General features: G+C 38.6%; 1 protein-coding gene and 1 pseudogene across 1 annotated transcript in view; both read left to right on the top strand.

Annotated features, from left to right (window-relative positions):
• The first annotated feature begins 931 nt into the window (after positions 1 to 931).
• On the top strand, positions 932 to 24,117 carry LOC127789971 (factor of DNA methylation 1-like; annotated as a pseudogene).
• Positions 1,090 to 24,500, top strand: part of LOC127789970 (factor of DNA methylation 1-like) — a 53,412-nt gene continuing 30,001 nt past the window's right edge. Inside the window, exon 1 of the mRNA XM_052319108.1 lies at positions 1,090 to 1,163. The gene's annotated coding sequence lies outside the window, so the exon portion shown is untranslated. The remainder of the gene's footprint in view (positions 1,164 to 24,500) is intronic.

Consider the following 24,500-nt stretch of genomic DNA (forward strand, 5'->3'; position numbering starts at 1 on the left):
AGATACGCAATCCAAAATCAAGATTACAAATAACATCAAGATTGAAACCAAAATTGAAAAGTTGTCTCTTTAAGGCCATCGCCGGAGTCAAGTAAAAGGGCATTCTGGCAGAGGCATTGAAGATTGACTTTTGTTTGTTCTTTGAGCGGAGGGGGATGAAGAGGTAACACCCAACTTTGAGTGGAAGCCACTGTGTGGGTCACGTGACTGTAAGTGTTTGGATTCTGGATCACGATTTGAAATGGCTTGATTTCTGCCGCTTTAAAGTGATAAGAAAAAGGCTTAAGTTGACCATACTATCCTCCAACAAATCAAAAAATTCCAAATCATGACATAAATCCGTAACCCAATTTCACTCGCGCATTCCAGTTTCTGTCTCCTTTCTCCTCCTTCGCGCTGCATCTCCTGTCCGTCATTCTGTCGTCCGTCGTCTCCGGCGCCAGCGTGTATCTCCGGCGTCCCTCGTCCGTAGCTCATCTCCGGCGTCCGTCGTCGCTGATCCTGATCGAGAAGCTGTTGCTGCTACTGTTTCCGGCGTCGCTTGTTCGTCGCCGCCGCTTCATCTTCCTCGCTCCGTTCGTTTTGTTATCTCCGGCGTCACAACTTTCGCGATCCGGCCTTACTTCTCCGTCGTCACAGCGTCCCATCATCTCCGTCGTCTTTGCTGCTGCCACTGCTGCTGCTCGCCGGCGTCACAGCGTTCCCACTCCGGCGTCGCAGAAATGCAAATCTGAGAGGTGTCCCATTTTTTTGCTGTATTTTTTTGTTGGATTTGTTGTTTTATTTGTTAACAGGTTCCCACTCTTTTTGCTGCTGCTGCTGCTGCTGCTCTCCGTCTTCTTTGTTGTTTTGTTTGCTGTGTTTTGTTGACTTTTTTGAACACCAGCTCATCACTTAACAGAGTGTTCGGACGAAGCCGTTCTCAAAAAATATACAGTGTTCTAAAAAATTGCATGGTGAGTATGTCTCTTCTCATCCTCGACCTCTCTTGTCTTAATCTCTCTTCACCTCTTTGCCTCTCTCGATTTCTGACCGTTGCATGTCTCTGACAGCATGGCAGCATTAATCTAGACATCGCTACCTCTCTCGATCTCAAAGACTCAAACCCTCACCTCTCGAGCTGTGCTATCAAGACTATCACAACCTCTCCCTCTCACATCACGGTATGTACTATATCCTGTCTGTTGAGTCTTGGATCAGTTTCCTCACAATAAAAGCAGTCTCTCACACCCAAATGCTTACCCGATAGTAATAGAAACACAAAAGAAATGCAAACAGAACAAATAACAAAACAATTTCAGAAATAAGAACAGGAAGACTTATCCTGGTTCGGGCAAGAATTTGCCCTACATCCAAACTGGCAGAAGATGTCGACAGAATCCACTAGAGAAGAGTTCAAGGTTACAGCAATTCCCTCTCTCTTACACCTAGCTATCAATCAATAGCCTCACTCCTAAAGAATACAAGGACCGAGCCTTTGCTCTCTCTCTATCCTCTAGAACTTGCGCAAGACAGAAATCGAATGAATGAATTGCTGGAAAAAATCATACCTCCTGAGAACCTACCCGCCTCTATTTATAAGATATAGAGGCGGTTACAACTTAAGGACTGAAATGCAATAATAAGGGAATACAAGGCCTATTCGGAAATAACTTAAAAGTAGATATTTCCGTTATGTTCTAAACACATAAAATATAAGAATACAATCATTCCTCAACGAAGAATCCTGCCCTTTACCAAAACTAAACAGCTAGACTAATACAAATTCTAACACTGTCATTTAGATTTATGTTTTTTGCATATGGTTTTTAACATTCCGTGAGTTTTGACTTTTCATGTTATGTGTATAATCTTGTGTGGTCTTGGATGGTTTGTCTCGTTTCTACTAGTTAGTGTATTGTTGTGTAGTCTTGTGTCTTGTTTGTTGCATGTTCAATGATTGATTATCGAGCAGTGGGTATTTGATTCCAAAGATGGATCTATATATTAGGATCCATTGGATAAACACATCGTCACCCGATCCCTGAATCCTAATTGGATTTCAAGTTTGGATTATGCAATCTTGATCCAAGTCCGACTTGTTTGCAGCCTTATTTGCACATCCTAACAAATATTTTCAAATTTTTCATAAAAATTAGAAACTACAATTTTTATAAAAAATTAAAAGAAATTTTAAAAATAGAAAAGACAATTTAGCCTAATTACAAAAGCAACATAAAGAACTATTTTCTAGCAGGGTAAAAGAAGTTTGAGAAAGATTAATCATAATTGGCCCCCAAAAGATAACAACAGTTTGTGTGCTGACCGTATTAGATAATTTAAGGCAACATTGAAGACTTTTATGTTTGGATTGAGGGGATGGAAAGGGAAGGGAAGGTATGAAGAGGGAGGGGAAAAATCCCCTTGTTTGGAAGAAGTTTAACAAGATGAGGAGAAAAGCTCAAAGGGGACCTAGTCCTCCTCCTTGCAAAATATCACGCCCCCCCCTGGAAAAAAAAAAAATTAGTTGCGGGGGGAGGGGTTTAAGTGAGAATGTTTGCACTTTTTGATTAAAATCTTTCCCTTTCTTTCATTTTTACTTTAACTTCGAAACAAGGGGAAGGTAACTCCCCTTCTCCTCTTCTTCCCTTTCTTTTCTTTTATAAACCTTTCCTTCCCCTCCCCTTCCCTCCAAAACTCTCAAATGTAAGAAGAGGCAGGGAAGGTGATCGAGGGGTTAAAACCTCCCAAATTTCTTGGGGGTAAGCAAGGGGGAGGGAATTCTCTTCATTTTTCTCATTAAACATCCAAACAAGGGAAAGGTAACACCTCCCCGGGGGTGGCAACAAACTTGAACGATTAAATGGGCTTACCAACAGAATTAAGAAGGAGGATCGGGTCCCCTTTGATCCTCCTCTTCCCCTCATCTTTTTTAAATTTCTTCCAAATAAGGGGATTATTTCCCCTTCCTCTTCATACCTTCCCTTCCCTTTCTATCCCCTCAATCCCAACATCAAAGTCTTCAATGTTGCCTTAAATTATCTAATATGGTTAGCACACAAATTGTTGTTATCTTTCTGGGGTCAATTATGATTAACCTTTCTCAAACTTCTTTTCCCTTGCTTGAAATTATTTACAGTGATGTAGTAATTAGACTCAATTGTCTTTTCTATTTTTTACATTTGTGAATTTTATCCCAACACGTTCTAGAAATACCATTCAACATGTGTCATTCTAATGTTGTTAGACATGACCATTATGTGTGTCATGCCTCGTACGCGTGTCCAAAAACAAAAGTAATAATGAAAATTAAGAAAAACCATTCAGCTTCATTCCATGTATCTAATTATTTAACGAGTATCCATGTCCATTTCACGTTAGAGAAATACTACCCAAAAAAAAAAAAATGAAATATTTGTGCTTCCTATAGTAGCTTTGTTCCAATCATTACTCTTGAGAGAGATCCATCTGCGATGGTCTAGTCAGATATGCATAATAATCATGAAATAATCTAATATGCTTGACTAAGCCAACCACTAAAATTAATTACCTTTTCAAGGCTTGAAAAGTTTTTTTTTTCTTGTTTTTTTTGGTTAGGTGAAAAGGTCATTACATGATTACACAAGTAAGGTAGACCTAATTATAATCATGGGACCGGCTTGATATATAACTAGCTCAAGCCAACTTAGTTGCACATTATATATATTGTTTTAGTAATTTTACACATTTACATATTTGTTCATTCAATTACTGTAAGGATCCCCAACCTGGGAACCCTTAAGTTAAGGAAGCCGAGGTGGAGTCCCTAGAGAAGAGAAAATGATAAACTAAAACACAATGGAAGCATAATATGCATAGATAAGCTGTCAAGTACGGAGGAGATTATACACAACAAGAACCACTAGCTAGTCGTTAGGGTACTATCATAAATAATGACAAAAAAAAAAAAAAAAACAAAATGACATCCTCCTACACCCAAGGACAACAACCACTCTCCCAAGGGTCTTTGGCTGGGATTGCCCTGTATACACTCTACCTTGTCGAATCAGGCACTGCGATCGACCTTCGTTTTTCCCTTACTTGGAATAATGGAGAGCAAGAGTGAGTCACAAGACTCAACAAATATAAGGAAACAAAGGAGTTACAAAGCTAGAGACTACCTTGCCCGTATATCGCACACAAACCAGGCCATGAACCACGACTTAGGCCACAAAATAACACATGTAACAATGCACAACTAATGAACGAAGGGCCCTCACATAGGACACAGACCGACACCCAAGGTTTCATACAAACCTGCATATAGCCATGAACCAGCTAACATATCACAAGCCAGATGCTCCCGAGCCCAAAGCTCTTGCAACAACCGAGCCGAAGCTCTCTTGGGACGGTCCTCTCGTCACTCGAGTCCTCGAGACTGTCCTCCCGTCACTCGAGCTTAGGGATGTACATCTCGCGAATAAACCCGTTGCGCACAATAGTAACCATGCAATGTAGCATATAAGGATGCAAGGCTATTGCAACTTTGGCGATGATACATAACTCCCATAAGCCACGCATCAAGCCATGCTACACCCACATAGGAATACAGACGTCATGCAGATGCTTTCTAAATGCACACCCACGACACACTAGCATGCTCATGCCCTTGCATATTCAATACATGAACCCCCAAATACCAACCACCCATAATTATGCAACAATAAAATAAAGTTGTAAAGCATACAAACACCACCCCAACACCATCTAGGAACCTATTCCTGCATGGTTAGGCATCTTCCACAAAAGAATTATAGGGCGATCCAAACCCTATGAAATTAAGCAAGTGTCCAAGGATAGTGACTCTTAAGCGTAAATCATATCGACTAGGAACCAATTGACCAAGAACCAATTGACTGAACAATTAGAGAGTATAAAAACTCGCATGGAAAGGAGAAAAACTTGCATAAAAGGATAGAGAGTTGACCAAATGGAAAGAGGGTGATAGGAACATGCCTTTGATTTTTGCTTTTGAATTTCTAAGAGTACCAGGGTTGTCGCCGGCTTAACTCAAGCTTTTTTTAATAGAATTTAAGCTTCAAAAGACGTGAAATATTTAAATTAAATAATACCAAGACTACCTTCTATTTAATTCTAATTAATTTTGAATTTACCTTAACCACGTTGTTTGGGTTCCTTACTAAGCTAGCCACCTCTCTCGTTTTCCACTTTCTTCCCTAGCCCCCCGTTCTCCCCATATTTATAGGCTTGGACAAGCATGAGGTGGCAAAAATGCCACATGGCAGCGCGGAATTGCGCCACTTAGCACAGCAGCAGGCTGCCTAGTGGCAGTTGTTGCACATGACAACAGCAACAAGGACTGTGTGGGCCTTGCGTGGCTCGGCCAATGTGTGCATGGTGCAGCCGCACGACCTACATGCATGGCCCCTGCGTGGCGCCTAAAACGACACCGTTTTGGGCACCTAATGGTTGGAAAACTTCCAGCCATTTTTTTCCTCCCTGCACACAGCTTGAACCCGCGACCTCACCCTCAGCCTCGCGCCCGCGTGCCACCCGACCTACAACCATCCTCACTTATATAACTGCATATTTTATATTTAAAGTGACCCAGCTACCAATTTTCGAAATTCACTTGAACCCTAGAATTTTCGAATATTTGCTAGTACTCCCTCAAACAAAAAGACTTTAATTTTAATATCTTCTACCTAATACCTCACACCCATAAATTGACATTAAATCGAAAATAAATGGGTCATTACAATTACATTTGTTCTTTGTAATATTAGAATGTGTACTATTACAATTCTAACAAGATTAATTATGAGATGTGAACTTCTAAGGTATGACAAAAAGCACCCCAAGCACCAATATAATCATTCTTATCTTATAACATTTCTGAAATAGTTTTGTATCTGTTTGGTTATTTTAGTGGGTTTGTTTTTGATTTGTTTTCTCAGAGAATCTAAAAATGTTGCCGTAGGCCTAATTTGAGGCAAATTGTGTAACGACCTGTCTCCCAGAGCCCCCGCGCGCATAGAGGATCCATGAGATGGTCATTATTTGAATGATATAAAACAGTTCTCACTAAGCATCTAGCAAGAGAAACTATAGCACATGACATTTCATAATCATCCTTACATAGCCAGCCATACATCAATTTAAGTCAGGTTTTTACATAACCATACATAACATGAGATGTTCCAGGACTACATAACAGACATCGATCTTAAAAACAAAAAACATTTACCTGACCAAACAAAACGACACCCAAGACCTTAGTTTCGAGAGAACTTTGCATATGCTATCCTGACTTGACGGTCTGGACCCAACCCCACTAAACGTACTTGCTAACTCAGACAATTCTCGCACTTGGAATGATGTTAAAACGAAGGGTGAGTAGCAAGACTCAGCAAGTATAAGAAGGAAAGGCAACTGGTTAAGGATAGAACTTTCCCTACACCCCATGCATTACATGCCCATGCAACAACATATCATGTTATGTTCAATACATGCATTAGCCATAAATGCGTAAACATAAAGTAAACTGCACATAAAGGGTCCTTGGGACCCACATAAGATGCACACATTGGCGCTCAAGTCCCACATACAAACCTATTAGTAGCCCAGCATAGGCTACCATATCATTATTCTTGACTTGCTTTTTATCACATTATTTAACTTTTCCTGCCATTAATATAATGCATCATCATAACATGTTGCTGCCATGGGTTTCATCCCCCACGATCTTACACTCCCTCAGGTTAGTCACTCTTTCTCACCATGCAATGCAACATATAAGAACTGCAATGGCTTTTACAGCATAAACGTGATGACAATGCCCCCATAAACCAAACATCAGGCCATGCTACGCCCACATAGGAACACACACATGCGAAATGCTCTAAATGCATATGCTCATCTAATTTACCCAAGTCAGCTCTCAAGCCAATCGGGTCATGCCAATGTGCACACGTCCCCACACACATAGAACATGTCTCCCCTCCCCCAATGAATGCAACCCAATCTCCACACATCACACAATATCATGATATGCACAAAGTCAATGTGGGTATCTGGCAGTACCAGCTCTCTTGACCCGTCTATAGCTTATCGTAACAGCTGATAACTAGCACACATACATCCATCCATCGACTGCCATGACCCACAGTTGACAATCAGTAGTTTTGTACCCTATACCCTTAGACACGCGTAGATAACGTTAAACTTATATACTTTAGACTTAGATGTTAATGTTTTGCCTGAGTTATTGTGTTGGAATTCCAGAAGAAATCAGGAAGGAATAGAGATGATAGGTGGCAATTAGTTTGCAAGATCTAAATGTAACTAATTGTAATTAATAAGGGTAGTTTAGACTTTATGTAAGTTAGTTATTTCCCTTAGGAAGTTCCGCCTCTCTAGTTTATAAATAGAAGGGTGCGGAGGCCAAAGATCATCATCAATCAGTTTTCATTCCATTCCCTTGTGTTCGAGTATAGTGAGAAGCGAAGAGAGAGAGTTGTGATAAGATAGTTCTTGTAGTCTTCATTTAGAGGATTGCATTCGAGAGGCAAGAGGAGGCGAATGAGGGATATTCTTGTACTGATTTCCTACATTCTTAGTGGATTGTTCTTTTCTTGGAGTGCTGGATGTAGTGCCATATTTATGGCATGAAACAGGGTAAAACTGGTGTACTGCATTGTGGTTTGCATTTTGTTCTCTTTTCAATTCTATCTCTTATATGTTTTCTGCTTTATACTTGTTTTGTATCTGATTTCGGTGTGAGTATTGAGTGATTCTTGAGACATATTAGTGCTCAATTTTAACAATTTGGTATCAAAGCATAGGTTACTCAATCAAGAACCATCAAGAAACCCATAGAATCTTTAGAAACCTATAGAACAATTGTCTACTATGGCTTCTGCGGCCCTTGCTGCCTGGTACGACATTGAAAAATTTGATGGCACTAACGATTTTGGACTTTGGAGGATAAAGATGAAAACCTTGATGGGAAATTTAGGGTTGAAAGAAGCCTTAGAACCCCAAAAACCCTTCCCAGAAACTGCTACTAATGAGCAAAGGTTAGAAGCAAATAATCGAAGGCAAGAAATTTGTGAAAAAGCTTTCAACACCCTAATCTTGAGTTTAGGAGACAAAGTGCTAAGATAAGTGTCTAAAATGGAAACTGCCAAGGCTTTGTGGGCTAAATTAGAAAGCTTGTATATGACTAAGTCTCTTTCGAGTAGGTTATATTTGAAAGCTAAGTTTTTTACTTTCAAAATGTAAGAAGGGTGTCATGAACCTAGGGTTTATAACGGGCTGAAATTGGCATTCGGAGGGATCCGAGAGGCTTAGGATTAAGAACAAAATATTTAGAGGGGAATTTGGACATAAATGGGGGAGAAATTAGATAGAATTGAGGGAGAGTAGTAGAGAGAAATGAGAGGGAGATTTGAGAGAATTCTTAGAGAGAGAATGAGGGTTTCATTAATCAATTCAAGCATGTCCCATTCCTACAGCTAAAACAATATATATATAGCCTCATTTAGCTACCAAACAAAGCTCTCTAACCACCTAACCTACAAGACAAAAAGGGAAAATAGCATAATAACAACACCTATGTGCCGTAATCGAATTACAAAAATACCCCCTAACTGTAATTGTAACTCAAATTATAGCTTTGCCCCTATAATATCCAAGGTTGTGACAATTCCCCCTCCTTGAAATGTTTCTTGTCCCCAAGAAACTTATTACCACCTAGCCGTTGTTTCTTTGTCCAATGCCCATCTTCACCCAGTGGTTACTTCTTCGCTTTTCCTTCTTCTTATCTTGTTTTCCCCTTTTCTTTTGCCTTCTCTTTTCTTTCTCCTCAACAGCAACAACATTATGTCTTGCTGCCACACCAATTTCAGCCATCCGCCTCTTCTTTAGTGCCATTAAAAATGGTTCCAAATGTGCCGTCAGCGCTACAACCCCATCCTCCAACTCTTCTTGCTGCAATGTTACCTTTGCTTTGTCTTGTGTGCCCGTGCCAATGACAATACATGTGAGATGTTCCAAGCAAGTTGCCCTGTGCAATCCTTTGTTCTTTCTCTTTAGACTCATTTTTCTGCTGTTTCAGGAGATCAATGGCATCAGGAGTCCCAGCACCAGTGGCAGTACTTGAGAAGTTGCCAACTGATTGAGTGTCATCCTCCACTTCCTCCTCCCCAATCTCTTCTTCCATGTACTCTTTAGCCCTTTCTACAACCAAGACCAAGGGAGCAGTATGTTTAGACCCTTCCATATCTTTAGTAGGGGCCTCCTCAAGTGGAAATACTTTTACTTGCTGGTAGCTGGAGTACACCAAGGATTTACTTTCAACAAAGTTGTCCTTCTTTGGCTGCTCCACTTTAAGTAATTCCTCCTTGTTAAAACTTCTTTGATAATCATCGAAGTATTCTGCGAGGAAGTTGTAATGATACTTCTTAGTCAGTGTCATTGCAAACTCTTGCAGCTTCTCGCGGAACATTTGACCGAATTCCTTGCACTCTTCATGAATCCCACTTCTTGTTTCCTTGTCCCCTTGGCTGATCTCCTTCTCAAAATTCTTTCCTCATCTTTGATGTTTCTGGTCAATTGAAAATGCAGCATTTTTCTACTGCCATTGAGGATCTGATTGTTTGACGTGGGCACTGCTTCCCAAAACCTCCTGAGTAGGACATCCCATTAAAAATGCAGCACTGTTTCGCTGCAATTGAGGCTTCTCTCTTGCTTGAAAATTAACCACATCAGTTGACAATAGCCTAAACGGATTAGAATTCACTTGACTAGCTTGCCAACGAAGTCTGCCTCCCAAACTCCAATCCTTAGTGCTATGGCAACCGTCTATCACCCCAGGCATCAGATTCACTCTCCGAAAATCAAACCTGATTCCGATACAGGATAATTTGCACGTTACAACAACTTTGGTTGGCCTTCAAGAGTTGCCTAGGGCTGTCAATTCTCCTGTCACGCCTACTGTAATAATTCCTTATACTTACTGGAATCACCGTCAAACTCGCCTTACCCAACCACTCAATTGCACCCCAAATTGTTAAAACTCAAATGTATTCCTTCCACCCGTCGGAGTTCCGCCAGATTGCCGAAATTTAGTACTAGAATGGCCTGGGCTGCTTGTCTCCCTTGCTGGACTATGCTGTAACCAAATGAATTCCTTGTAATTAAGACTTGATGGATGCAATAATTTTATGAATTGGTTTATAAATCCGTCAAATCTGCTTCAGCCTTCCACTTCGAGCAGTAACGACTCTATTAAATTTGCAGAGAGTCAGCCAGCAATAACCCTCACAATAAGATTGGAAGCAACTGCCTATCCGTTGTCAATCACCTTCATGCATCGGAATCTAACCATGAGAATCAATGGCCCAGAAAAATCGCTCACCCAATCACCGTTCGAGTAGTGTCAGAATCCCAACAGAGAGTCGCCTCCTATTGCGCTTGCGAAGATCCGAACACCTACTGTCGGAATCAATTGGCCAAGTCGACCCTAGCACAGTCTCCCGAATGGATTGACTCCAATCGCACCACCAGAACGGATCGACTCCGTTATTCACTCCACTCTTTGTTGTGTCTCGAATTACTTCCTGCGATCCATTCCATTCCGCAACCAATTCACCTATCAGTGTCATCAACTTGGATGGAATCCCTGCACCCGTCGTCTACTCCAATTTGCGAATCCTCCTTGGTTGCTCGTCTTCAAGTCTAGTCCAGATTATTAGAGTCTTGGTCGTGATCCAATCCTCCTACTTCTCCTTCGCGTCTTCACTGGAAGTTACTGCTTTTTAAATTGCCTTCAAGCGACGAACCAGGATTGTCGAAGTTTCGCCAAACCGGCTTTGATCACCATCGCAGTTCGAGCTCGCCTCACCTAGATCGCCTTCAAAGCCTTCTCAATCTAGCCAAACTAGCTTTGATTTAAGAATTCATTCCATTGAAGCCTTCTCAATCTGGGCTCGATTAAATCAAGCAGAAGGAGTTGACGGCCTCAGATTTGCTCTCGCCAGGTATATCCGAAAATCTGATAACTGTGATGGGTTCCAAAAGTCACCCAGATTTGCTTCTCACCGTCTAGGTCGGACTGGTCAACCAATCAAAGCGGCAGCACCAGCAACACAACTGATTGAATTCGCACTCGCCTCACCCAGAATCACTTCTCACTGTCTGGGTTGGACTTGCTTGCTCGCGCTTGCCTCACCTGATCTCCGTCCAATGGTCGGAGGACCACTAGCTTTGTTGTAATCTTCTTGGAATCACAGCGAAGCTCACTTGATTGAATTCGCCAGGACACAACTATCGTCGATGATCAACGATCACCGGAATCCCACCACGCTTCTGCTGCACCTTCAATTCCGAGTCTATATTTGATCGAAGGAACTCGCCTTTTGGATTAGTTGGCTCTGGATGTGCTTCAGCTCTGGATAGCCTTTGAGTTTGCTTCAAAATTCCAAACCAAATTGCAGCAAGTTTTCCAAAATCACCACCAAGGATTGCCTTGCTCTGATACCATTTGTCATGAACCTAAGGTTCATAACGGGTTGAAATTGGCATTCGGAGGGATCCGAGAGGCTTAGGATTAAGAACAAAGTATTTAGAGGGGAATTTAGACAGAAATGAGGGAGAAATTAGAGAGAACTGAGAGGGAGATTTGAGAGAATTCTTAGAGAGAGAATGAGCGTTTCATTAACCAATTCAAGCATGTCCCATTCCTATACTGAGGCAATATATATATAGCCTCACTTAGCTACCAAACAAAACTCTCTAACCACCTAAGCTACAAGACAAAAAGAGAAAATAACATAATAACAACACCTATGTGCTGTAACCAAATTACAAAAATACCCTCTAACTGTAATTGTAACTCAATTACAGCTTTGCCCCTATAATACCCAAGGTCGTGACAAAGGGCAAAAGTTTCAGAATCATATTGATAATTTTAGCAAATTGTGTCTTTATTTGGAAAACTTAAGTATATCATATGAAGAGGAGGATAAGGCCCTAATTCTGTTACATTCATTGCCTAAGTCATACGAGCATTTTGTAGACATTTTAAAGCATGGAAGAGATACCATATTTTTAGAGGATGTATAGGTGCCCTTAATTCTAAAGAGTTACAGCAAAAAGTAGAATCAAAGAAAATTGCGGGTGATACCCTTTCAACTAGGTATAGATCCGAAAAGAAAGACTCTAAGGCTAAAGGAAAGTCTAGATCTAAGTCTAGAAATGGCAAGAGAAATTTTAGATGTTTTCATTGCCATGAGGAAGGACATATAAAGAAAAACTGCCCTAAGAGAAAGCAGGGTTTTTCAGATAAAGGTAAACCAGAATTCTCAAACTCAATTTGTGAGTTTGACTATGATAGTTCGGATCAGGGGCGGATACACATGTGAGCTGCCCTGGGCTGAAGCCCAGGGCAGCCCACAAAAAAATTAAAATTTTAATACAAAAGTTTGCCCTAAATTCATTTTAGCCCAGCCCAGCCCAGCCCCAGCCCACCCCACCCCAACTTGCTGGATCCGCCCCTGGTTCGGATGTTCTTGTGGTCTCAAGACATTCGAATGAAGAGGTATGGGTTTTAGATTCCAAATGCTCCTTCCATATGTCACTCCATCAAAATGGTTCTTGAATTACCGAGATAATAGTGGGGGGAAGGTTTTACTTGGAAATAACCAAGAGTGTGTTATAAAGGGAATTGGGGACATTAAGCTTAAGATGTTTGATGGGTCAGTTAGGATCCTGACTTCTGTTAGGTATGTCCCAGACCTCAAAAGGAATTTGATTTCCCTAGGGGAGCTAGCTAAGAATGGCTATAGTTATAGTGACTATGGGGATGTTCTAAATGTAGCTAGAGGATCACTTATATGCATGAAGGCAGTCCTTAAAAATGGAATTTTTATTATGATAGCTTCCACAATATGTGGAGATGTAGCTGTAAGGGCAGAAAAGACCTATGAGCACACAAAGCTATGGCATTTTAGGATGGCTCAAATGAGTAACCAAGGACTTAGAGAGCTAGTTAGCCAAGGAATCTTAGGCTCTAGAAAGGTAATAGATTTAGATACATGTGAATCTTGCATCTATGAAAAATCTGTGAAAGTGAAATTCCCTAAGAAGGCACTTCATACCACTAAAGGCCTGCTAGAATATGTCCATTCGAACTTATGGGGCCCTAGTCAAACTCCAACTCATGGTGGAGCTAGGTATTTTCTTTCTATTATAGATGACTACTCTAGAATGGTTTGGGTCTTTGTTTTAAAATCAAAAGATAATACCTTTGATGCATTTAAGACCTGGAAAAAACTATGATTGAAAACCAAAAGGGTGAAAAATTAAAGGTCATTAGGGCTGATAATGGCTTAGAATTTTGTAACAAGGAATTCACCCAATTGTTGTAATGAGAGTGGCATCCTAAGACACCTTACTGCCCCCGGTAACCCCAAGCAAAATGGTTTGGCCGAGCGCATGAACATGACCCTTCTTGAAAAGGTAAGATGTATGCTATTTCATGCTAAGCTTCCAAAAACATTTTGGGCTGAAGCTGCTGCTACAGCAGCCTATTTAATAAACAGATCACCTTCATCAGTCTTAGACTTTAAGACACCTTATGAAATGTGGTATAATCATAAGCCAAACCTAGATCATCTTAGGGTATTTGGGTGTATAGCTTATGCACATGTAAAACACGGTAAATTAGAACCTAGGACTAAGAAGTGTGTGTTTATTGGTTATCCATAAGGGGTTAAGGGGTATAAGTTGTGGAATTTAGAAAAAGAAATGCCTAGAACCATGATAAGTAGAGATGTAACCTTTGATGAAAATTCTTTTATCGATCAAGACAAGAAAAATGAGGATAGGGAAGGGAAGGCAAAAGCTGTAAATTTTGAACAACAACAACAGGATGATGTTACTGTATTTAATTCTCCCTTAGAACCTATTCAGGACCAGTCAAGTGCTGGTGAAGGATCCTCAAGCCAAGATAGTCTCGATAGATCTATAGAAATTAGGGATTCATCAAGTTATAATGAAGATCAACACATGGACAGTGTTGGTTCATCAAGCACAGTAGGAGATTTAATTGGACATAGGTATAATGTAGGTAGAGAAGAATCAGTAGGCCTGCCTCCAGTGAGATATGGTTTCTCTGATTTAGTGGCTTATGCACTATTAAGTGCATATGAGATAGCTGGAGAAGAGCCTCAAACCTATGAAGAAGCTGTAAATTCTAAAGAATCTCAGAAATGGCAGGCAGCCATGGAAGCTGAGATGGAATCTTTAAGAAAGAATGAGACTTGGGTGTTAGTAGATAGACATTTGGGAAAAAGAATAGTAGGTTGTAGGTGGTTATTTAAGGTAAAAGAAGGAGCTAGAGATAGCCTTAAGCCTAGGTATAAAGCTAGGCTAGTAGCTAGAGGTTTTACCCAAGTTGCAGGGATAAATTTTAATGAAGTGTTTTCTCCGGTTGTGAGACACAAAGAGAGAGAGCTATGATAAGATGGTTCTTGTAGTCTTCATTTAGAGGATTGTATTGAGAGGCAATAGGAGGCGAGTGAGGGATATTCTTGTACTGATTTCCTACGTTCTTAGTGGATTGTTCTCTTCTTGGAGTGCTGGATGTAGTGTCATATTTATGGCATGAACCAGGGTAAAACTGGTGTACTGCATTGTGGTTTGCATTTTGTTCTCTTTTCAATTCTATCTCTTATTTGTTTTCTACTTTATACTTGTTTTGTATCTGATTTCGGTGTGAGTATTGAGTGATTCTTGAGACATTAGTGCTCAGTTTTAACATTAGTGTTTCATAAGCTTTCCCCATGACTCTTCATGCACTTGGCAACATAGACATCAATTTACCATTCTTGTTCTCATCTCTTCTCATACATAGGAAACTATCCCGACATACATATTACTGAACATTGCACTTTTCTTATTAAGACTCTTAACATAACCCATTAGATTCGACCATAGCCATCTCTTTAAGAACCTAACCCCAATGGGTTCGATGTCATTCCCAAAGAAAGCAGAGCGATACAAAGTCCCGTAACGGACGTATTCAACAACACCAAGGAATCATTTACTTAAATTATTCCATCGACAATAGATCCATCAATAATGCATTAGTCATAGAATGGTTGCCATGCTACATTATTAATGTGTGGAACCAAATCACAGTAAGGGAGAGAATAAAATATGGAAAACAACAGAGACTTGCGTTGGGGTTAAAGAACATGAGAAGAGGGTTAGAAGTTTGTCTTTAAACAATCGATTTTTGTCTTTCTCGCGCTCTCATTGCGAAGTAAGACGTTTTGTAGCGATTATTAAAATCGTGGCTTAAATTAATTAAATCTAATCGCATAAACAAGATAATTTAATCGTGAAAAATTCATAATTTAGACATACAATGCTTCTAATAATTTTACCCACTTATCTGGATATTTAAACTTCAATTAATCTCCAAAACCCCTTGACTTTTCTCCAATTTCTTCCATTTTTCTTCCACTTTTGCTGTTGGCCGAGTTCCCTCTTCTACTCCCTTAATTCCTCTTTGTTCTCCTCTTGAAATGGCCAAATTTTGGCCTTAAATAGGAGAAACACGAGCAGCTTGGTGGCCAAGGCAAAAAGAGAGGCCCAGTGCGTGCCACATGGTGTGGCCAACGGCTGTTGCGCGTCCTCCACTGCTCCAGCAAAAAAGCGCCGTTTTGGGCATCTAAAGGCTGAATAAATTCAGCCAAAATCCCTCCCAGTGCGCACGTCTCCCCTCGCTTGAACCCGCGACCTCCACCGGTACTCGTGCACGTGCAACTGCCTACACTACAAGCCACCTTCAACCTACATACACCTTTGGTTAACTTTAAAGAGACTAGCAGCCCCTTTTTCGAAATTACACTAGCGCCCCAAAACTTCCGAAAACCCACACTTACACCCCATACTTCATTTATCCCTTATTTCACTTGCATCCCAAACCTTCAAAAATTAATTAATTTAATTTATTCATTTATAATTCTTATCATCATCACTATTATTCCCTTAAATCCCCAAATATTCAATAATCACCTCAAGTACCGGAATCAATAATTATTATTTATCTTCAAAATTCCGGGATGTTATAGATTGAGCCTACAGGTCAAGTTATTGTTGTACACAATGGTTTGACCCATCCGATGTCCACCATAAGGCTTTCACATGTTAGCTCCCACCCTCCGTTTCTTGTGGCTTGATTTTGGTGATTAATCTTTTCGTGGTTTGAGCATGAATTTTATCGTCAAGCTTTTTTTGCAGTTGGTTGTTTATGACATATATTCATTGCTGAGACATAATTGGTTTTCATCCACTTTCATTCTAGATGTCAATTGAAGGATATTACTGGTTTAATGTAAAATTTAGAAGGTAAATGTAATATTTTTAACTGGGAGTGTTAAATAAAAATAGGTCATAATTAGTGGGGTTTAACTATAAATAACGGTTTGAGTTTTAGACTCCTATAGTCCTATTGCAATTCTCACGTGCTTCATTATGTTTCAGAAAGTAAATTAATTATTAAGTGTTATAGTTTTGCAAAATTACTTCATATACTAAAATTGAATACAGGAAGTTGGTGTATCTAGTGCAATATTCCTCTTTTTTTGGGGTCTAGGAAAGAGGGCATGAAGAGAGTCCACCTTGTTAGGATCCTCTGCCTCTGATGCACATTGGCCATCCTTTATATCTTGTTGGAGACCATTCATGATATAGCATCATCCATCCCCCTATTGAAATCTTTGGTGATTATGGCATGAGACCCATCCAAGCATATCAGGGCTAGGGTGTGAGCCATAATCTCAAACTCAGAAGGTGAAGTGCTTGCATCCCTCCTCCACTAGGCTACCACCATCAGTGGTTAGCGCAATCTTCCATATGATCAAATCAATGTTAAACACTAAATCCACCATTCATGTAATACTTTGAACTTGAACATATTGTTTCTAGACTATTCTATAGCCCTGATTGCACTGATTACAGGAAATTTGACCAATTGTGATGTAGGGTATTCTTCCCATCCTTTCCTAAAGAAAGGAGAATAAAAGAAAACCATTTCCCCTTTCATTCATACCCAAAAGCACCACCCATTTCCGAGGTTCCTTCCTTTTGCCCTTGTATGTGTGAGCTCATCAAATTGAATCTCTTTTCCGAGAACTCTCTGCCTCCTTCTCCCTCTCTGTGCTTCTATTGAACTTAGAACATTCACAGAGTTGATCTCCACATCTCATTCTTCTTGCCACCTTGGCATGTGATGTATTCCCATTTATTCTCTTCGCTTCTTTCTCCATACTAATTCCATATTTATCTTTGATGGTGCCAGCTGCATTTGACTTGAAATTTACCATTAACCTTTTTCTTTGGTTAATGCTGCACAATTTTCCATGTGCTCTAGATTGAAATGCAACATGAACAAAACTCATTTTACGTAAGCTTATTTAAACTTGCAAGTGTCTTATGTGCTAAGTTGTCCAAAAATATTTGAGCCATGTTGGTTTATGTGTTTTTCTTACGGATTACTGGAATTGACTTTATTTTTACTAAATTTATTGCGAACAGTATTTTTTTATTTTTTGTTTTTCCCTACACTTTAATGTTTAATCTGTACTATTCTTATATATTGTTTTTTGAACCATGTCATCTTATATGCTTTTTGTGGAAATCACAGGAGAAAAATGCAGTTTGCACACTTTTTTTCCCTCAAATTCCTATAGTTGGAATTGCTAATTTCTGTTTTCTTATAATTGTTTTCCTTGGTTATTTTGCTTGGCTGAATGTGTGGTGTTTCAGTTGACCAATCTTCTAATTTCTGATTCCAAGGAAATTTATGGAATCGCATTATTGGGTATTATTTTTCTTTAGAAATTGCTTTCTTGAAATCACCTTAGTATGCATGTGATTCATTTTAATGGAGAAAGGCTTCATTTGTGGTTCAGGACTGTACTACCTTCAGTGAAAATGCATTGGTCCTTGCATGCTAAACTCTTCTAATTGTATTAATATGATCATGCTCACAATTCAATGTAGAGACACCTACAACTTATTAAAGTTTCACACTAGCTACATTGGTAACTATTAATTTCTTGGCATTGTACTTCATTATGTAACTTATCTTAACCAAGTGACCTGGCACTCATCATAATGTCAATTGATTTCTAAAAGTCACATTGATAATACAAATCCATGCAAAAGAACAATATGGCAAAATTTTATGCCTGACACACCCCTCTAGTTAGGGGAATGATGAAATAAAGTTCCAATGCCATCTTGATACAAAAAAGTTTCATGAGATGGTGGTGAATGAAAATAATTGATAATCATGTTATATCACATAATTGATATTGGGAAACCAACTTATACAACATGGAAACACCAAAAAAGTTGGTGATTTTTTACTTGGGAAAAAATTAGATGACAAAATTGTTTGTTTTCTATTGTCACTTTGTTTTAAGTCAAATCATTGTTTTAGCATTTAGGATAAAGGGTCACTATTTCAGGTTGCCCTGAATTATCTTATATGGACAATGCACAAACTGATTTTATCATTCTCGACTTTATTTTCTCAAACTTCTTTTCTTTCATTTGAAAGCTGCTTAATTGCTCTCTAGATGCCTTTCATTCAAAATATTGCTTAAGTGACTTCTAACTAAGGCCATTGGTGCAAATTCTTCCGACATACATTTTTCTAGTTTTCTTTACAATCATTTGTGGCCATTGTTTCAGGTCTGATGGATTACTTTTCAGATGAAGAGTCTGATTTGAGTGAATCAGAGATCAATGAGTACAAAGAGAAACATTATGGGGAACTAAGGGCTGGGAAGTATAAAGTCAAGAACGTAAATGGCATGCTCAGGTGTCCCTTCTGTGTGGAAAGAAGAAACAAGATTACAAGTATAATGAACTTTATCAACATGCTTCAGGAGTGGGCAAAGGCTCCTCCAACAGAAGTGCAAAACAGAAAGGAAACCACCTAGCATTAGCAATGTACCTAAAATCTGAACTAGCTGAAGAGACAGGAAAATCAGAGTCTTTAAATGAATCTGCTTCAATATGTGAGAAGCTCGAGGAAAGCGAACTGTTTTGCTGACCTTGGACTGGCATTGTTACGAATATTGTGAATTATCCAAAGTATGGAAAAACTTTGGGTAAGAGTGAACATTTGTTGGAGAAATTCCAGAAATTTAAGCCTCTGGATGTTGAGATTTTTCAGGATGACAAGAACCAAACTTTACAAGCTGTTGTGAAATTCAATAATGACTGGACTGGTTTTAGGAATGGCATGGAATTCGAGAAGTCTTTTGAAACTGCTCGTCACTGTAAAAAAGAGTGGATAGCACATAAAGGATCTCCTGGTTTAGACATTTATGGATGGTTTGAGCGTGCAGATGATTATAATTCAGAAGGACCAGTCGGAGACTACCTTCGTAAAAAAGGAAAGTTGACAACAATCTCTGACCTTGTCCAGGAAACTGCTCGAGGTAGAAACAAAATTGTGGCTAAACGAGCCAATGAAATTGACTTGAAAAATGAAAATTTGAATGAGTTGCAGTACAAGTACAATGAGAAAACTATGTCTTTGAGTAGGATGCTCGAGGAGAAAGACATGCTACACCAGGCTTTCTATGAAGGTTCTCACTCCCTCCTTTTTGTGCATGTGTCCTTGCCAGTGCGTGCATGCATGTGAATTTTCTTATCTTAGTGTTTCCATTGACATCAATTTTTATTGAGATGTTATTTAATTGTGACGATTAGTTACAGTTATTGACTGTCATTCTAAATGATGAGTGGTTCCGTCCACTTTCTGTTCCTCAAGTTTGTATGTAAAAGGATCAATCATGGATATGGCATGGCACAGACATGTCAGCATGGTAATTTTCAGAAGGTATTATGTCATGACACATTAGAGACATATTGAATAATGATTATATTATATGTATATATAAAAACACCTCGCATCCTACATAATAAGATGTAAGTGATTAAAAGTTCAGTACATAATTTAGAAAAGCCTGTTCATAAAAGGATTTGAAATACAAAATTCTGAAAATTAAAAAGTTGGGAGGACTGTAACTATTGTGAGAGAGAGATGTGAAAGCATAGGCTTCTTATTGTATCTTTAATGTTATGTTGCTATGTTTTGTTGCTGCTACTGTTGTTTTATTATAGTTAGGCGGTTATAAGGCCCCTCGGTTATAAGGTGCCTTCTATAAGATAGCTGCTATATAAATAGCAGCATCTCTTCTTTTGATTTTGATTTTTGTAATTCAAACTTTGTTCTCTGATTTAGAAAAATTCTTGAGAGGTAGTTCTTCTTCTTCCTCTCTTGTTCTCTGTTTGTGCCCTAGGGTTTTGTTACAAGGGGGAGAGAGAGAGAGAAAGAGATCTGAATTGCTATTCTATTCACAGTTAGATCGAGGACATATATATACAGCTCTACAAGAAAAACAAACTAACTCAAGGTACAACTAAGAGAAATGCAGCTCTATTTACAACACTACAAAGCGGCATCCTTCTAACAGCTATCTATATTGCTTTGATTTCAAAATTGATTATTAACTTATTTTTAAATTGTATAATGTGGCTATAGAGTTTCTTTAACTAAAGGATATGGAAGATCAAGCAGTGGATATGACTGGGCTGAAGTGTCTGGTACAAAGGTGTATAAGTTTTTCAAAGTTGATACTAAGATTGATTACAATGCTTGAGTCGTGAGAAAACAAAACAGCAATAACAATATACTAAGAGTTTATCCTATTATGTGGGGTCGGTTACGTGAATTCTATCTTTTCATTCATTTCTATATATGGCCTTTTCTCTTGTGAGGATAGTTAATATCAAAACTAAGTGTCTCCCACTGAGTTTTTCTTAGTCTTTTTTTTCCCCCAAATATTTGTTTCATTCCATCTACTTTCCTATTAGGAGTCTTAATTGGTCTTCTTCTTGCATGACTAAATAATCTTAATTGTGTCTCACATGTTATCTTCAGTATGAGTCATTTCAACCTTATTGCAAATAAACTCTTTTCTAATTAAATCTTTCTTTTCTTTTCTTTTTTTTGTATGGCCACATGTACATCTTAGCGTCCTCATCTCAGTTATATTCATACAATAAGCTGAGTTGTGTGAAAATAGGAAAAAAAATATTTGATTCAAGATTTAGGAGTTTAGTGAATTCGAAATAACCAGTTCTTGGTTTTCTTGGTAAGTTGCATGGATTCTTACAGCTCCTGATGTACAAATATTTCTCTTTATTTCAGAAACAAGGAAGATGCAGCGCCTAGCTCGGGAACATGTCCAAAGAATTTTGGATGAACAGGAGGGGCTGAATTATGATTTAGAGGTCAAGAGAAAGGAACTTGATTCCTGGAGCAAAAAACTGAACAAAAGTGAAGCAATAACTGAACGTGAGAAACAGAAATTGGATGAGGACAAACAAAAGGTGAATATTTTCATTTTTAGGATATGGACAGATTAAGGAGGAACACGTGTACACGTGAATGCCCATTACATACTCTTTGATGGCAGGCTTTTGTTTCTTTTCAATTATTTACCTCTCCATTTTATACTCACATGTTCCACAGTATGGTGCAGAACACATGAAGGCTCTTTGACAGATTATAAGTGAACAGATCTCTATAATTTCATGTCTTAAGCTTGAATTTTTTTTTTTTAAATAAATGAGCATAAAAAATGCTGAAACTGTTTAACAAAAGCGTACTCATTTTCATGTGTTATGATGTTTTCCTTTTTCTTATGCTTATTATTGAAATAATCTCCTGCCTGTTTACTGTTTAGAATACAACTAGAAACAATTCACTGCAAATGGCTTCCATGGAGCAGAAAAGGGCTGATGAGAATGTCTTAAGATTGGTTGAAGAGCAAAAGGTGTGCAAGCTACTTTTTAAGCTTTCTTGTATGGCTTGCATAGCTTCATTGAATTAATTTTGTTTGTGCAGAAGGAGAAACAGGAGGCCTTAAACAAGATACTTCAGTTGGAAAGACAGCTAGATGCTAAACAGAAGTTAGAGATGGAAATTGAAGAGCTGAAAGGAAACTTGCAGGTGATGAGACATCTGGGAGATGACGCAGCAATTCAAAATCAGATAAAAGAGATGAATGAGAAATTAGAGCAAAAGGTTGATGAGATGTCTCATTTGGAAGAGTTAAATAAAACCCTCATCCGTAAAGAGCGTGAAAGCAATGATGAGCTGCAAGAAGCTCGCAAAGAATTAATAGCGGTATCGTTTCTCTCATGTTCCTGCTATTTTGTTCGTTGGGCATGTACTTTGTAAATGTTACACGGGCTTACTTTTAGGAGTGCTTAGGTATTACTTCTAGCAGTGTTTTTGTATTAAAATGATTGGTAGTGACACATCATTTTGTCTGCTGGGCCCTGAATTAGATGTCCATTCTGGATAATTCTTAGGTCAGGAAAGGCATTGTCATACAAGTACATTGTCATGTTGGCATTTCTTTTTACAGCTGGTAAATGAAATGTAGTGAAATTGAATGGGCAAAATTTTAAAATAGTTCTTAGCTCTCAATTAAAAAATATGAACTAACTGTTAACATTATTTAATATTGGATGCACCATCAAATAGCTTTTTCATATTGATACCCTCTCTGTATAATTGAACAACCTCCGTTAGCTGCATGCTGTGTGCAGCTAATTTAACTGGTGGCTTAAGTCTTTTTATGATGCAATTTTATTTTCTCTTGGTGCTAGAAAGTTATGAAGTTTTCACTTTGTTTCAGGGTTTGAGTGAAATGTTGAGTGGGCGAACTCTTGTTGGGATAAAAAGAATGGGGGAAATAGATATGAAGCCATTTCAGAATGTTTGCAAAGAAAGATTTTCATCTTCTGAAGCTGAAATCAAGGCCACAGAATTATGCTCCTTGTGGCAAGAGAGGTTGAAAAATCCTGTATGGCATCCTTACAAATTTGTTGCTACTGAGGGTGGAAATCTTGTGGTATGTCGTCTGTTATCCTTTTTACTCTTACATTGCTGCATATGTCCTCTGGTGCTTTGTCTTTTCTGGTTGGCTCATTCTGTTCTAAATTCCTGGAGTTCTCTCATAAAATGGTGATATCTTTACTAGCATCTGGCATAGTCTTGATGTTTTTGTTTGCCGTGAGATCAATTTCTTGCAAGAGATTCTATACCACATACTTGTTTTAGTTGCTAATCTGTCCTATTCTCATTGAAATCTTAATGTTGTTTGTAGAGTTTGAAGATTGATCTACAACCTCTGGTTGTCTCATCTTGCATGTTTTAATAATGAACTGTAATTTTAGATTAATTGACTATTATGTAATGCAGGAAGTCATAAACGAAGATGATGAATTACTCAAAGGTCTCAAGGATGAGTCGGGAGTTGAGATACACATGGCAGTTGGAACTGCCTTGATGGAAATGAATGAATACAATCCAAGTGGGAGGTACGTAGTTTCTGAGCTATGGAACTTTAAAGAGAATAGGAAAGCGACATTGAAGGAAGTCATTGCTTATCTCTTAAAGAGCTTGAAGACATTGAAGAGGAAGAGGTGAATGAGGTCGGTCTTGGTTAGTATTTGATCTTCTTACTTATTCATTTATTTTTTTCTTTGGTGATTTGTATTTATTTTAGGAAATCAAGATACAATTTTGTAGTTATTCCGATCTAGTATTCTAGCTATCAACCATGCAATACTGGCTAAACTAACAATGTTCCCTGTGAGAATCTCATATAGTCTCAGCAAGGGAGATCTGGGCTATATATAAGGAGGAGAATCCCTTCACCTGTTAAGCTAGCTTTTCAGGTTAGACTTCTACCTCTGACTTCTCACATGGTATCAGAGCCAACCCTTGGTTGGGGCCCTCGGTCGTGTTCATGGATCAGTATCCTACCCGATCACATGAGCATGTATTAGTTATTGAAAAAGTTTTAGCGTGGGGGAGAGTGTAAGAATCCCATATCATCTCAACAAGGGAGACTGGGTTATATATAAGGAGGATTCATCCACCTGTTAAGCTGACTTTTCAGATTGGAATTCTATCTTTAATTTCTCACGGTCCCAAATTTAAAATTGCCCAAACTACTTGATAGAAAATCGGACAAAGAACTCTATAAATGTTGGCTTGAAAAAAAAAAAACACATGGAAATTAGAAATGAATTTTATATATATATATATATGTGTGTGTGTGTGTGTTTCCTCAATTTTGGACTTATTCTCTTTCTTTTTGAAAAATAAATTTTCTTTTTTTCCCATGATAATAACTTAGTATAATAAGTTATAGATTTGATATCTCACTAAATAATTTTTATGTTTTCACCATTATAACTAAGGGTAAAACCCACCAAGTTTTAAGGCCTTAAAAGGAAATAGGCTACCCAAAGCGACTGCTATAATGATATAAACCCATTTATGTTTTTTATAAGGGGGAAGGCAAAAACCCTCCTTCCTTGGCCGCTAATTTTCTTCCTCTCCCCTT

The sequence above is a fragment of the Diospyros lotus genome, chromosome 14 (genome assembly GCF_014633365.1).
Source record: "Diospyros lotus cultivar Yz01 chromosome 14, ASM1463336v1, whole genome shotgun sequence".
Taxonomy (NCBI): domain Eukaryota; kingdom Viridiplantae; phylum Streptophyta; class Magnoliopsida; order Ericales; family Ebenaceae; genus Diospyros; species Diospyros lotus.